Source organism: Oryctolagus cuniculus, chromosome 19, assembly GCF_051225735.1.
Source record: "Oryctolagus cuniculus isolate XC-2025 breed Fujian yellow rabbit chromosome 19, ASM5122573v1, whole genome shotgun sequence".
NCBI classification, from domain to species: domain Eukaryota; kingdom Metazoa; phylum Chordata; class Mammalia; order Lagomorpha; family Leporidae; genus Oryctolagus; species Oryctolagus cuniculus.
Genome location: NC_142885.1, coordinates 32,284,491 through 32,297,144, shown reverse-complemented (window position 1 = coordinate 32,297,144; position 12,654 = coordinate 32,284,491). Strand labels below are relative to the sequence as shown.

At 39.2% G+C, this 12,654-nt stretch overlaps 1 long non-coding RNA gene across 1 annotated transcript in view; it reads right to left on the bottom strand.

The window, feature by feature from the left end:
* LOC149120466 (uncharacterized) overlaps nt 1–12,654 on the bottom strand; it is a 71,004-nt gene that overhangs the window by 24,778 nt on the left and 33,572 nt on the right. The gene's annotated exons all lie outside the window — the stretch shown is intronic.

Here is a 12,654-nt window from a genome sequence, read left to right as displayed (position 1 = left end):
ATTAAGTAAATCATTTAGATAAATGCCCGCATATTGTAGGGATTCAATGATTAATTGTAAGCTCTAACCTTTAAGAGAGGACTGTAGCCTAAGGCCTTAGTATTTGGAAATAATACATTTAATACAATGAAGAATTAGAAAACATTTTAAAAAAATAGGAAAAGTTTGTTCTTAAAATGGAGCTCAGTCTAAAATGTAAAAGTTTAGAATTCACACAATGGGGCCGGCGCCACGGCTCACTAGGCTAATCCTCCACCTTGCAGCACCAGCACACCGGGTTCTAGTCCCAGTCGGGGCGCCGGATTCTGTCCCGGTAGCCCTTCTTCCAGGCCAGCTCTCTGCTATGGCCCAGGAGTGCAGTGGAGGATGGCCTAAGTGCTTGGGCCCTGCACCCCATGGGAGACCAGAAGTACCTGGCTCCTGCCATTGGATCAGCGTGGTGCATCGGCCACAGTGCGCCAGCCATGTGGCCATTGGAGGGTGAACCAACAGCAAAGGAAGACCTTTCTCTCTGTCTCTCTCTCTCTCACTGTCCACTCTGCCTGTCAAAAAAAAAAAAAAAGAATTAACACAATGGATAAGTGCGTTCTAATTCACAGTGAAAAATAGCTGAGCTCCTACAAGGAGCTGTATGTTATTTTCTGCCAGCCCACAATGAAACAGAAGGTGTAGCTATGATTTCCAAGGCCCAGTGGCATCCAGAGTTGAATTTATTTCCCTCGGAAAGGTTTTTTTGGAATGTTTGATGAAATATAACTAATCCTAGCCTGCCCAATTAACTAGAATCAGATAGTATAATTGTGTGTGACTAAGTATGAGTGAGTGTGTGTATGGGTGAGTGTGTGTATGAGTGAGTGTGTATGTGTGACTGTGAGCGTATACATGTGATATATGTGTGACTGTGTAAGTATGGGTGAGCATGTATGAGTGTGTGCCTGAGGGTGTGTGTGTGTAAGTGTGTAAGTATGAGTGACTGTGTATATGAGTGTGTATGAGTGTGAGAGTATGTGTGTCAGGATGTGTGTGTGTGTTTCTTCTCCTTTAAAGAGTCCCAGTAAACAGATACATGGATTTACTAAGAAGAATCACATCATGCCTAACTGTTAGAACATACAAAATACTATAACTTGTACTCTTAAATGATTTTAATCAAGACAAAATTTACTAAAAACATTCCTTAGCCCATTCTTTAAAATATTATGCCTTTATTATTTACTAGGATGTATAATTTTCTTCATTTGGAGGGTTTGAGAAGCAAATAGCTCACGTACTTTTTATTTCTGGATGATTAAAAGTCAATAATCTACCTATTTATTTCACTTGCCTTCACAGTAGAAACTGTAAATTATAAAAATAAACAATACATAAAAGTAATGATATAAAATAATCTTAAAATCTGAGACAACCTGAGTTTCCAGCTCATGTATTATACAGCAGTTTGCTTGCATCTGCTGCTGGAAAGAAATGTCTTGTGATCATTCCCTATTGCAGTCGCACTGGCAAGAAAGATCATAGTCTTTGGGTGAATCTTCTGCAACACATTTCTGACTGCTTTTCTAAAAGGACTTCCCCAATATGAGAAGTCAAAAATCATAGAAGTTCCATTTGTAGGACACTGCTTAAATACCCTTCACAGATAGAATTCTGTTCACATTGACTAAATAGTACTTGCTTTCCAAAAAAGTAAAATCAGCCAAAGAGAAAATCAGTGCTCTGCAATAAAGTCAACTTGTTGTACAACATAATGATTTTCTCAAATAACAGGGAAGCTCTGATGTAAACATGTTTAAGCAAAATAACATGCAAATGACAAAGAAAGGCTTCCTCTTCCCAAACTGTGTAAATCATATCTCCATTGTCTTCTTCATCATTATTACCATTACTTTATATAGGGAGAGGCTGTGTGCAGGAGGGAGGAGAGAGAGAGAGAAGAAAACATTAAGTGACATTTACTTAGAAAACATACTGAGGCCAGCGCTGCGGCTCACTAGGCTAATCCTCTGCCTGCTGTGCCAGCACCCCAGGTTCTAGTCCCAGTTGGGGTGCTGGATTCTGTCCTGGTTGCTCCTCTTCCAGTCCAGCTCTCTGCTGTGGCCCGGGAAGGCAGTGGAGGATGGCCCAAGTCCTTTGGCCCTGTACCCACATGGGAAACTAGGAGGAAGTACCTGGCTCCTGGCTTTAGATAGGTGCAGCGTGCCGGCCATAGCAGCTATCTAGGTGGTGAACCAATGGAAAGAAGACCTTTCTCTCTCTCTCTCTTTCTCTCTGTCTAACTCTGCCTATCAAAAGAAAACATACTGAATGTGAGATCCTATGAGAGGAATGAAATGAACATCAAAAAATTTCTGAGTGTAAAATGTGAAGAATTGCTGGCCTAGCCTGTGCAGAGTACACAAGCAAAGAAGGTTGGTAACAAGACTGGTGAAGGCAGAATGGATACAGTAGCAATGATTATGAATAACAGCAGAAGAGGCTTGCATATGGTGCATAAATGCCTTTCTAGAAGAGGAAGAAGAAGGTGAGGTCAGAGGCACTGATCCTAGTGCATTTCTTGAACAAAAGAGGCTATGAAAGGCAGTGAGTGTAGGATTGGCTTATGTGTGTGGAGAAGGGGGAATGGGGAATTGACTATCTTGCTGAAATAGGAAACTCAAAAATAAAGTATCTTTTAAATACCATTTGATACTATTGTCCCTTTTAGAAATGTGTACACATAGCGTATACCCTATGGTGAAAGTGTGATATGTGACGTATGTGACATGTGACAATCATGAGTAGTTTGCTGTACAATATACTATGAAATACACAGATTAATATGATATACTACCTATCCAGAAGTACCTTACAATCAAGTTTTGGATAGAAGTGACTTAAAATGAACCATAAATAATTATAAATAGTAGTCCTTGGGGTACTATCAAGCTATCATGTGTTAAGGGTTAATACTTTGGGATACATAACCTTTTTCTTTGCTAAATCAATTTATGGGAAATAGCAATGATAATACCATGAAGTGGGTATTTTGTTAAGCAGTTAAGAAGCTGCTTGGGACACCCACATTGCATATTGGAGGGCTTGAGTTCAAGACCTGGCGCTGCCTCCAATTTCAGCTTCTTCTGACTCCTATGCTGGGAGGCAGCCCCATGTGCTTGGGGCCCTGTCTCCTAAATGGGAGATGGAGTTTAAATTCCTAGCTTGAGGCTTTGGTTTGATCCAGCCATGCCTACTGTAGGCATTTGTAAGTGTATCAACAAATGGTCTCTCTCTTTCTCTTTACCTTTCAAATAAATAAATAAAGATTTTAAAAAGGAATTTTAATTCTGTTATTATGTATGCATTTCAGAGACTAACCTAAATGTTATGTTAAGCAAATTTTCCTAGGAGAGTAGCTTTAACTGAAATCTGATATATTTTTTAAAAGCCAAATTTTAGATTAGATACAAAAAAATTTCTACACCTACTTCTAATTTCTCCCAAATGGCATATGAGTAAGTTTATGTGAATGTAAGTAAGTTTATGTGAATCTGAAGATTTCACCTTGCAGATAATCCAAGGGTGCTGATTGTGTATTGGATCAAGGCACTCCATCCAAACCCATACTTTGATATTTTTTCATATGTCATATATCATGGCTCATAACTTTTGAAATATTTAATAAGTTTTTAGAATTATATACTAGATAGAAGATAGCATTTCATTACACGGAGGGGGGAAATGAACTGGGATTGTACATTTTTCTTGTACTTAACATGTAAGCTGCCACTCTCAAAAACGGACATTTGTTCCTAAATGTTATTTATTTACCAGCATCCCTACCCTTGCATACACACAGCACACAGAAACACGAGTGAAGCACATCATTTGTTTCATATGGCAATAACTGTCAGAGTAGAAAATAAATCTTAGTAGCCGCACATGTTTTTAAAGTTTTGCACTGATTAACCGGAACTCTGGTTAAAATTAGCTTGTAATGGGCATATTTTTGCTTAAAACATTTACAGATTCAGAAAAGAACAATGACTTGGGGAAAATAGCAGAAGGTTTGACACCTGAAGACTTGAGTTGAAAATCATTGCAATTTGCCACTTCCATGGTCTTCTAAGCCAATTCTCTTTTCAAGTTCAGATTCCTAATCTATAGAATCCATGCATGATTGTTGCAAACAGAAAATTGAGAGAATTTAAAGTACAGATGTGGGAGAGAGAAAATAAGTTTAGTAATAATACTATTGATAATATCAAATAAAATGTACCATGAGTGAGATTTAATTAACTGAAAACAATTTTTAAGGATTTACCTTAGTTTTTTTGAAAGGTAGAGTGACATAAGAGAGGGAAAGATAAGGAAAAAGACATCTTCCATCTGCTGATTCACTCAGGAAATGGTTCACTCCCCTCAGTGGTTGGGCCAGGCCAAAGCTAAGAGCCTGGAACTCCATCCAAGTTTCCCACATGGGGAGGAGGCGGGACCCAAGGACTTGGACCATCTTCTGCTGTTTTCTAAGGCACATTAGCAGGGAGCTGGACTGGAAGAAGAGCAGCCATGACTCGAACTGGGGTTCAAATGGAATGCAGGCTTTGCAGGTGGCAGCCTAACCTGTCGCACCAAAATGCTGGCCCCTCAACTGAAATTTTTACTGACACATTTACTGGTATTTTAATTCCACTTAAATCACTTCACTGTCACTTGACATGTAGCATTTAGTAAAATGCATCTTTCTTTTCTTAAAAAATGAAATTCATTTTATAAAGGAGGTGATGCTCTTTCTACTAATACATATTTTTAAAAACGTGGCTGTGCTCACAATTCCTTTGACCCGTCAGTTAGGGTTAAGTATGCTTGCTTTTAATAAATAAAAGTGTTTTAGCAGGTCTGAGTGCTTTTATTTCTCTCATACTATCTTTTTATAGCTCTGTTACTAAAAACTCCTCAAACTGAAGCATAAGTCAGTTTTTAAACATAATGACATTGTCATCTACTTTCAAAGTAAGTCAAACTAAAAAAATGTTGATATATATTTTATGTATGTGTGCAAATAATTCAGGGAAAATGAAATTAAAAGATAAGTTTCTGGGGTTGTGACACAGTCTCCTTCTGCAGCATCCCAAAACACCAGTTCATGTCCCAGCTGCTCCACTTCCAAACAAGCTCTGTGGCCTGGGAAGGCAGCAGAAGATGGCCCAAGTGCTTGGGCCTCTGCACTTGCATGGGAGACCTGGAAGAAGCTCCTGGCTTCGGATCTGCCCATCTCCAGCCATTGCAGGCATTTGGGGAGTGAACCAGCAATGGAAGACCTCTCTCTCTGTCTGTAACTCTGCTTCTCAAGTAAATATATAAATATTTTAAGAAAGTAAAATTATAATCTGAAAAAGTACTTTTTCTATGTAATTTATTTTCAATAGCATTTATTTTAAATGCATGATAACTTCCTAATCTGAAGAAAGTAAGCCTACATTTGAAACTCACTATATTTAAAATATCTTTCTGAGCAACCTTAGCTATAGAGAAATATGAAGATAAATTTTGTTGTTAATCATTGTATACAAAATAAACTTGAATGTTTATAGTTGCTACCTAGTGTAATTTAAAAAGATAAGTTTATGTCAGTGTGAAGAACTGTTAAAACTATATACACTTTTTAAATAATATGCAATTTTCATGAACTTTAAAGATTTCCAACATGCATAGCTCCAAATCTTTTGTACCCCAAAATAAAATTACACTTTAATTCCATTTTTCATGAACCTTTTGAAATCCTCTCAGATTTATAGTTTAAATATTTTAAATGTTTTAAATTGAATCATCATTTATCTCAGATACATTTATTCAAATGTATGCAACTTTTTTGGTGCATATATAAAAACACTTCTAGAATTTTGATCATCACTCACTAAAGAAATTTCAGAATCCTCTTTATTTAAAACTAATTTGTGTGGTGCAGAATGGGGAAATTGCTCTGACTTGTACAATTGGCCACGTTCCATGGGACATGTTCCCTGCACACAGGGAATTTCAAAGCTGAAAGCTAAGATGACATCAAGCAGCTCTTGAACTTCTGGAAAATTTAACAACTGGCTACCTGAAGCCCCTATTAACCTGTTCCAGCACACTCAAGACTGCCACACTTTACTATTTCAAAAAAACAAAATCCTGGTGTTCAAAAGCTGTCATACAATGTTGGATAGTGAGAAAACGTTAAAAGAGAAGAAGATGAGTCTAAGAGGATAGGATTACTTCTTTCACAAGTGATGCTAATGATCAGACACTAGTGTTTAGAGTAGTATTCTATTTTTTTATATTTTAAGCTTTTATTTAGTGTGAAAGATGCATAGGAGAGTGAGGGCTTTATTTCTAGGAGAGAGAGAGAGATCTGCGTTCATACCAAGTACCAGGAACCAGCCACATGGAAGAGCATCCAGGCCAGGAAGCATAGGGCAGGTTGGCCCGAAGGCCATGTGCCCTGAAGGCACAGGGCTATAGCCAGCCCCCTACTGGCAAGAGGCCAGGGTGACAAAAAGGAATAAAAGGGGGGATAGACACACTGTGTCACAGATTTTTAATCCATTATCAAAGGGGAGTGGCTAATTAACCTGATTGGCCAGTGGGTGCTCAGATGTGGCCAGGTAGGGGCATGAGGTCACACAGGGGTGTGGCAAAGGCATGGTCTTCCAGCTCACAAGCCTAATCAATTTTAACCTGTATGCCTGTCTACTTCATTTCCCCCTCAGAGACTTCATCCCTTAATCCTAAGGGAAGTTGATAGGTGTAGAATTATCTCTTCTGTAAATGCTTCCTGCTTATGGGGGCATAGTGCAGGCCCTGCCGATGGGTCTGGAATTCTCTGCATAGCCTATCTAACAAATTCGCTTTGTGAGCGGGAGCAGTCTTGGTCATTGCCAATGTCTGTGTCCCCTGCATGGTCAGTTACTCCCAGAAGTTGAGTTCTGAAACATATAAGTTTGCTGATTAGCATAAACAAAACTGGAACAAAACCAATTATATTTGGGGTGCCCCTTAAGATGAAAACAACATATTTTTCAGATTCCCAGATAGTGGGTAGTGAAAGGTTACCCTTATGTAGATTATAACCCATTTAGCTTGAGTATAGAGAAATATAATAGAAATAAGTCATTAGGTAGCTTTATTATCAATAACAGTTCCCAGAGATAATGAAGAAATGCAGGTACAGCATTTTTGCCTTAAGGTACAGCAGTCTTGATGTGACAAAGGCAAAACTTTACTTATCCTTATTGCTTTGAAGAGGTACTAAGGTCTCTGATTGGCTTACAGGAATAATCAGGCATGTCTTTCACATTCACCTGTGAATATGTAAGAGGCAGAAGTTTAATCTTAATTTAACAGAGGTGGTCATGCTCAATATCACCTGGTAAGGTCCCTTTCACTTAAGCTGAAACTGATCTGAAGAGAATCTTCTTATGAATGGTTTGCTCAGGAATTGTTAATGTTGGAGTTTTTGTTAAAAACGCCTTGATTCCTTGGAACAGCTTTTGTAGCTCGCATGCCCAGCACATTGTGTCTATGTCAGAGGCTTTTTAAGCAAACACAGCTTAGAATCCAAATCCTGGAATCCATAACAACTTTTGTTGCTACACTTTTCAGTACAGAGTCTGCATCAGGGCTTCTTTAAAGCTGTATACAAAAGCTTGGAATTCAAATCTTGGAATCCAAATTCCACAGAATTTTGTCATTCTCAGAAATCTCCTCAGCTGCCTTTAAATAGCTGACCCTATGTTAAAACATATGAGATAGAAATTTCACAGAGAGACATGTATCCAAGATTTTACATTTGAGGCACTTAATAAACTTTAAATAAATACCTAAGAATACAGGCAATGGAGCTTGACACTTAGCCACAGCTAGAACTTATGATGAATAATATCACACAATAGCACAAAGTAAATCTTTGGAATTAATTTTTACCATTAATGTTAATACTGTAGCTCTTTTGAGAACAGAGGTCCTACATGGGAAGTTAGTACACAGTGACTCCTGTTGTTAATTTAACAATTAACACTCTTATGTGTGACATCAGTGATCACCCGAGGCTCTTGACATAAGCTGCCTAGGCCATGGAAGCCTTTTGAGTTCCACAAACTCCATCAGTATTCAGACAAGGCCATAAGCAAAGTGGAAGTCCTCTCCTCCCTCGGGAGAAAAGTACATTCTACTTTGATGACCTCTCCTTTCCACTGGGGTCTCACCCAGGGAGGTTCTCCACATAGGGACACTTTTTCCACGAGTGCCCTGGATTTTCATGCCTGAAATGCTCTTGTGGGCTTTCTAGCCAGACCAGAATGCCTTCACGGGCGATTTTGAGGTCACTGAGTGCTACTTAAGGAGATTGCCACTCTGTGAGTCTGCTGTAAGGACTCCCTCCCATATTGGAGCATTCGCTCCTCTTTAATTTTATTTACTATTAGCAGTTAATACGTAATCCTATAGACAGGATCACTTTAAAACTTAAGATGTTAGCATTACCATCTAGCCCAAGGGGATTTGTGATCCCATATCAAGTTTTAAACTGTACCCTTAGAAGTAAGTCTGTAGGAATGTATGCAGAGCTATACAGCTTTACAGTCTCTGTAGGACCTGAGAAAATAAAAACAGACACAGGTCTTCATGAGCTTAATTATTCTTAAGCATTTTACATGGATACATTGCATTAGCTATAATTTCTTAATCCTTCTAGTTGAAGGGCCTCCCAATTATTAAGTGTAGATCTGTCATTGAGTCTCCAAAGGAGCAGATGTAGAACTATCCATAGTTAAATCACCTTGTGGGGCCAGCGCTGTGGTGCACTAGGCTAATCCTCTGACTGCGGAGCCAGCATCCCATATGGACACCGGGTTCTAATCCTGGTTGCTCCTCTTCCCGTCCAGCTCTCTGCTGAGGCCCAGAAAAAGCAGTGGAGGATGGCCCAGGTGCTTGGGCCCTTGCACTGCATGGGAGACCAGGAGGAGGCAACTGACTCCTGGCTTTGGATCAGCGTAGCTCCAGCTGTTGTGGCCATTTGGGAGGTGACCCAATGGATGGAAGACCATTCTGTCTGTCTCTCTCTCTCACTGTTTGTAACTCTACCTGTCAAATAAATAAATAAATTCTTTTAAAATCACCTTGGAACCTGGGGAGACAGGAGGTAAATAGGGCTAAGCTTTGGCCCAGTTATATCTCTGATCATCTACCTTAACACTTAATCTGACATCTCAGAGCTACTATACCTATTATAGAGCTTAATGTATAAAATCATAGTCAGAGGGAAAAATAAGGAAATAACGTAGTTAAATCTTATTCAGAGGTGAAAACAACAAACTAACATAATAAAGTCCAGCTCAGAGGCGAAAGTAACAAGCTAACATAATAAAACTTGATTTAATATACATTGCTCCATTAATCAGGCATGTAGCATGTGGTTGGTCATGGGGGCCACCACCTTGGGGCGGAGTCTGTTGCCCATCTTACTATGAGGGTGGAAGTTCCCATGGTGGGTCACCATCTTGGGGCATAAGTCCCACCCTCCACATAGAGTGGTATTCTAAAGTTCATCTGTAATGCTCAGAATATTTTTCTGATTCATTATTTATACTTCTTGCTGTGCTGATCTGACAAAGAATCCATTGAAATATATAAATTGCTCTGCTGCAGCCATGGTGTACAAAGAAAATCCTCAGCACTGTTGTACATAGTGAAACATATTTCTTTTCAATCATATGTAACACAAGTGTACATGCATTAACAATTGCTACTCATAGATTATTGGGATATCCAGCAATGATCACCACATCCAAATGTTTTGTTCTTTAAATTAAATAATAGATATGTCCATCCCAAAGCACAGAAAAAATTATAGCACAAAGAGCTTCCCTTTGTGATCTCAATATTAGAAAGCAAAAGTAGAGAAATGGTTTCACACCAGTGGGAAGAAACTACACATTTCTCCTGATTGTAAGAACATGTTTCTTTCAGGATAGATATTGGAATCATTTATAATAATTCTACACTGGTGTTACTTGAGGGATTGGCAACTCAGCTTTGGAAGTAATAGAGAATCCAAATTGGCATGTTCCCCAACCTTTCCCAGAAAAAACGGTCTCCTCCCTGTTCCTCTAGGGGCCTGGAACTCTCCCTAGTTGAGCTTACATTTTTGAATATGTTTTTTTGTTTGCCTTCTCACTTCCACAATACCATTTTCTGACACTCATATCCATTGTTATGGTGCATTTGACTGCATTTTAATTGTGTGTCTACAACTTACTGATCTAACATCTCAGTATCTCTGAGTCCATTTGTCTTCTGATAACTGCCCACATTCGATATTTATACATTGTCCTCAATTAAGAATGGCTTTAAGATGCATATTTGTCTTCAAATCCATGCTTGCATTTTCTTCTAAAAAACAGCTGGTTGATGCAAGTGTTTATTTTTAAAAAGTTCTTTTGTAAAATCATGCTCTTTATGTTTCACTTTTAAAGATGCTTCATTTTTTATCATATTTAGTTTCTCTTGGTGTTGGAGTTCTCATAATCTCTTGTTCTGTTGAGAAGGTCCCTCTTTCAGCAGCTGAAGATTAAGAAGGTTGGTCCTTATGTCTAGACCAACAGGACACTTTAGTGGAAGGAAGGGTTCTGCACTTGCATTATCCCATACATTAGCCACACACAGATATGGTGTGCATGGAATGTGGTTCATTGAATCAACGGATTGCATTTTTAAGTTTACCTAATGAAAATTTAAAAAGCCTTAAGTGGCTATCAGTTCCCTTACTACACAGCATGAAAGAGTATTATAATGGAATAGGCAGGAATGTTTGTGTCCCAGGTGGATTGAGCACCTGGTTTGCAGTCACTGTTGCAGTCCTGGCTTCACTTCCAATTCCAGCTTCCTGCTAATGTATTGGGAGCAGCAGGTAATGAATGAAAAACTTAAGTCAGGGCCACCCACACAGGAGACCTGGATGGAGTTCCAGGCTTCTGGCTTTGCCCTGGCCCAACCCCAGCTGTGGCAGCCATTTGCAGAATGAATCAGCAAATAAGAGATCGCTTTCTGCCTGTGTCTGTCTCTCTGTTCCTCTGACTTTCAAATAAATAAAATAAAACAAATATTTTTATAAAAGGGAATATTACAATTATCACTGATAACCACAGATACAAGCCGTGCATTGTAGTAAATCTGTAATGCCTTGTTGGGCAGACATGTCTGAAAAGAATGACATCCAGAGGACAAGTGCCTGTGTCTTAGGACTTCTCATTGAGAAAAGAGACTCTTCTTGTCTTGGAATTCTCAACCCTGATGGTGTGTAAGAATCACCTGGGGACTTTTTGTAGGCTGACAGTGTCCCGATGAAATGATGAGACACTTGGGACTTGCACCAAATTACTGGGAAAAATGAGAACAGAGACTAGGATGGCAGAAATGAGCTGTCATTTGTCACGTGCTGAGCAACACTGAACAGGACGTGCACATGTCCCATACCCCATTCTCCCATTTCATGCTATGATTTCCATGGATTGTCAAATTTAACACATGGCAGCTCCACTCTAGATGAACTTAATTGTAATCCAAGAGGCTTCTGTATCTTTCGAAAGGACTTGTATTACTCCAGTGCTCACAAAATTTGAGAATCACTGGTTTATGAAGAAGTCCTGCTACACAGAGAATACGAACTATCTTTCCTTAAGAACCAAAGAGATCAGGAAAAAGGAATCAATAGCAAAGTCATGGAAAACAATATTTATTAAAAAAAAAAAACACTCATCAAGGAGCAGGCTTTGTGGCATGGCTGGCTAAGCCACTGCTGGTGACATTGGCATCCCATATCAGAGTGCAGCTTTGAGTCCCAACTGCTCTGCTTCTAATCCAGCTTCCTGTTAATGCACCTGATGGTCCAAGTACCTGGGCTCCTGCTACCCATGTGGCAGACTAGAAAGGAATTCCTGGCTCCTGGTTGCTGGCTTCTGCCTGGCCCAGCCCTGGCTGCTTTGGCTATTTGGGAAGTGAAGCAGTACATGGAAAACCTCTCTGTCTTTCTTTCCCTCTCTGTCACTCTGCCTTTCAAATTAGTAGATAAATAATCTTTTTATAAAAAGAAATAAAAAGACTGACCAAAATGCATTGCCATGTGCATTATGTTAACTCCCTTACAGAAAATAATGGTAACTGTGTTGCACAAGTAGATTTGCCACCAACTTTCCTTTCTAGGTGGTTTATGGAACCTATCTCAGAAGATCCCATGGGAAGATTACTGATGGTCTGCCCACCCTCCCTTTCCTTGTATTTTATTCACTGGCCAGGCCACCCATGTGGTCATCAGTGTCCCAGATCCATGGCCCCTAATCCTGTAGCACTGTTTGACAAGGGTTAACAATAATCCTCTGCAAAGTGGATCATACAGACACAGACATCCTGGACTGAAGCAGCATCATTCTATCAAGGTCCTCATAAAAGGGATTTTTAATCTATTTTTTAAAGCCAGTGAATTTTAAAAATTTGAAAGCAGTTTATTTTTCTTTAACTCACCAATGTTTGTGCCACTATCAAATAGTACAATGCAGCTTGCTTAATAGTCCTTATTTTTCCCAAATGTCCAATAATTTCAAGTTTTATTTAGTACTTGGCATTTTAAAAAAGATGTGCTGA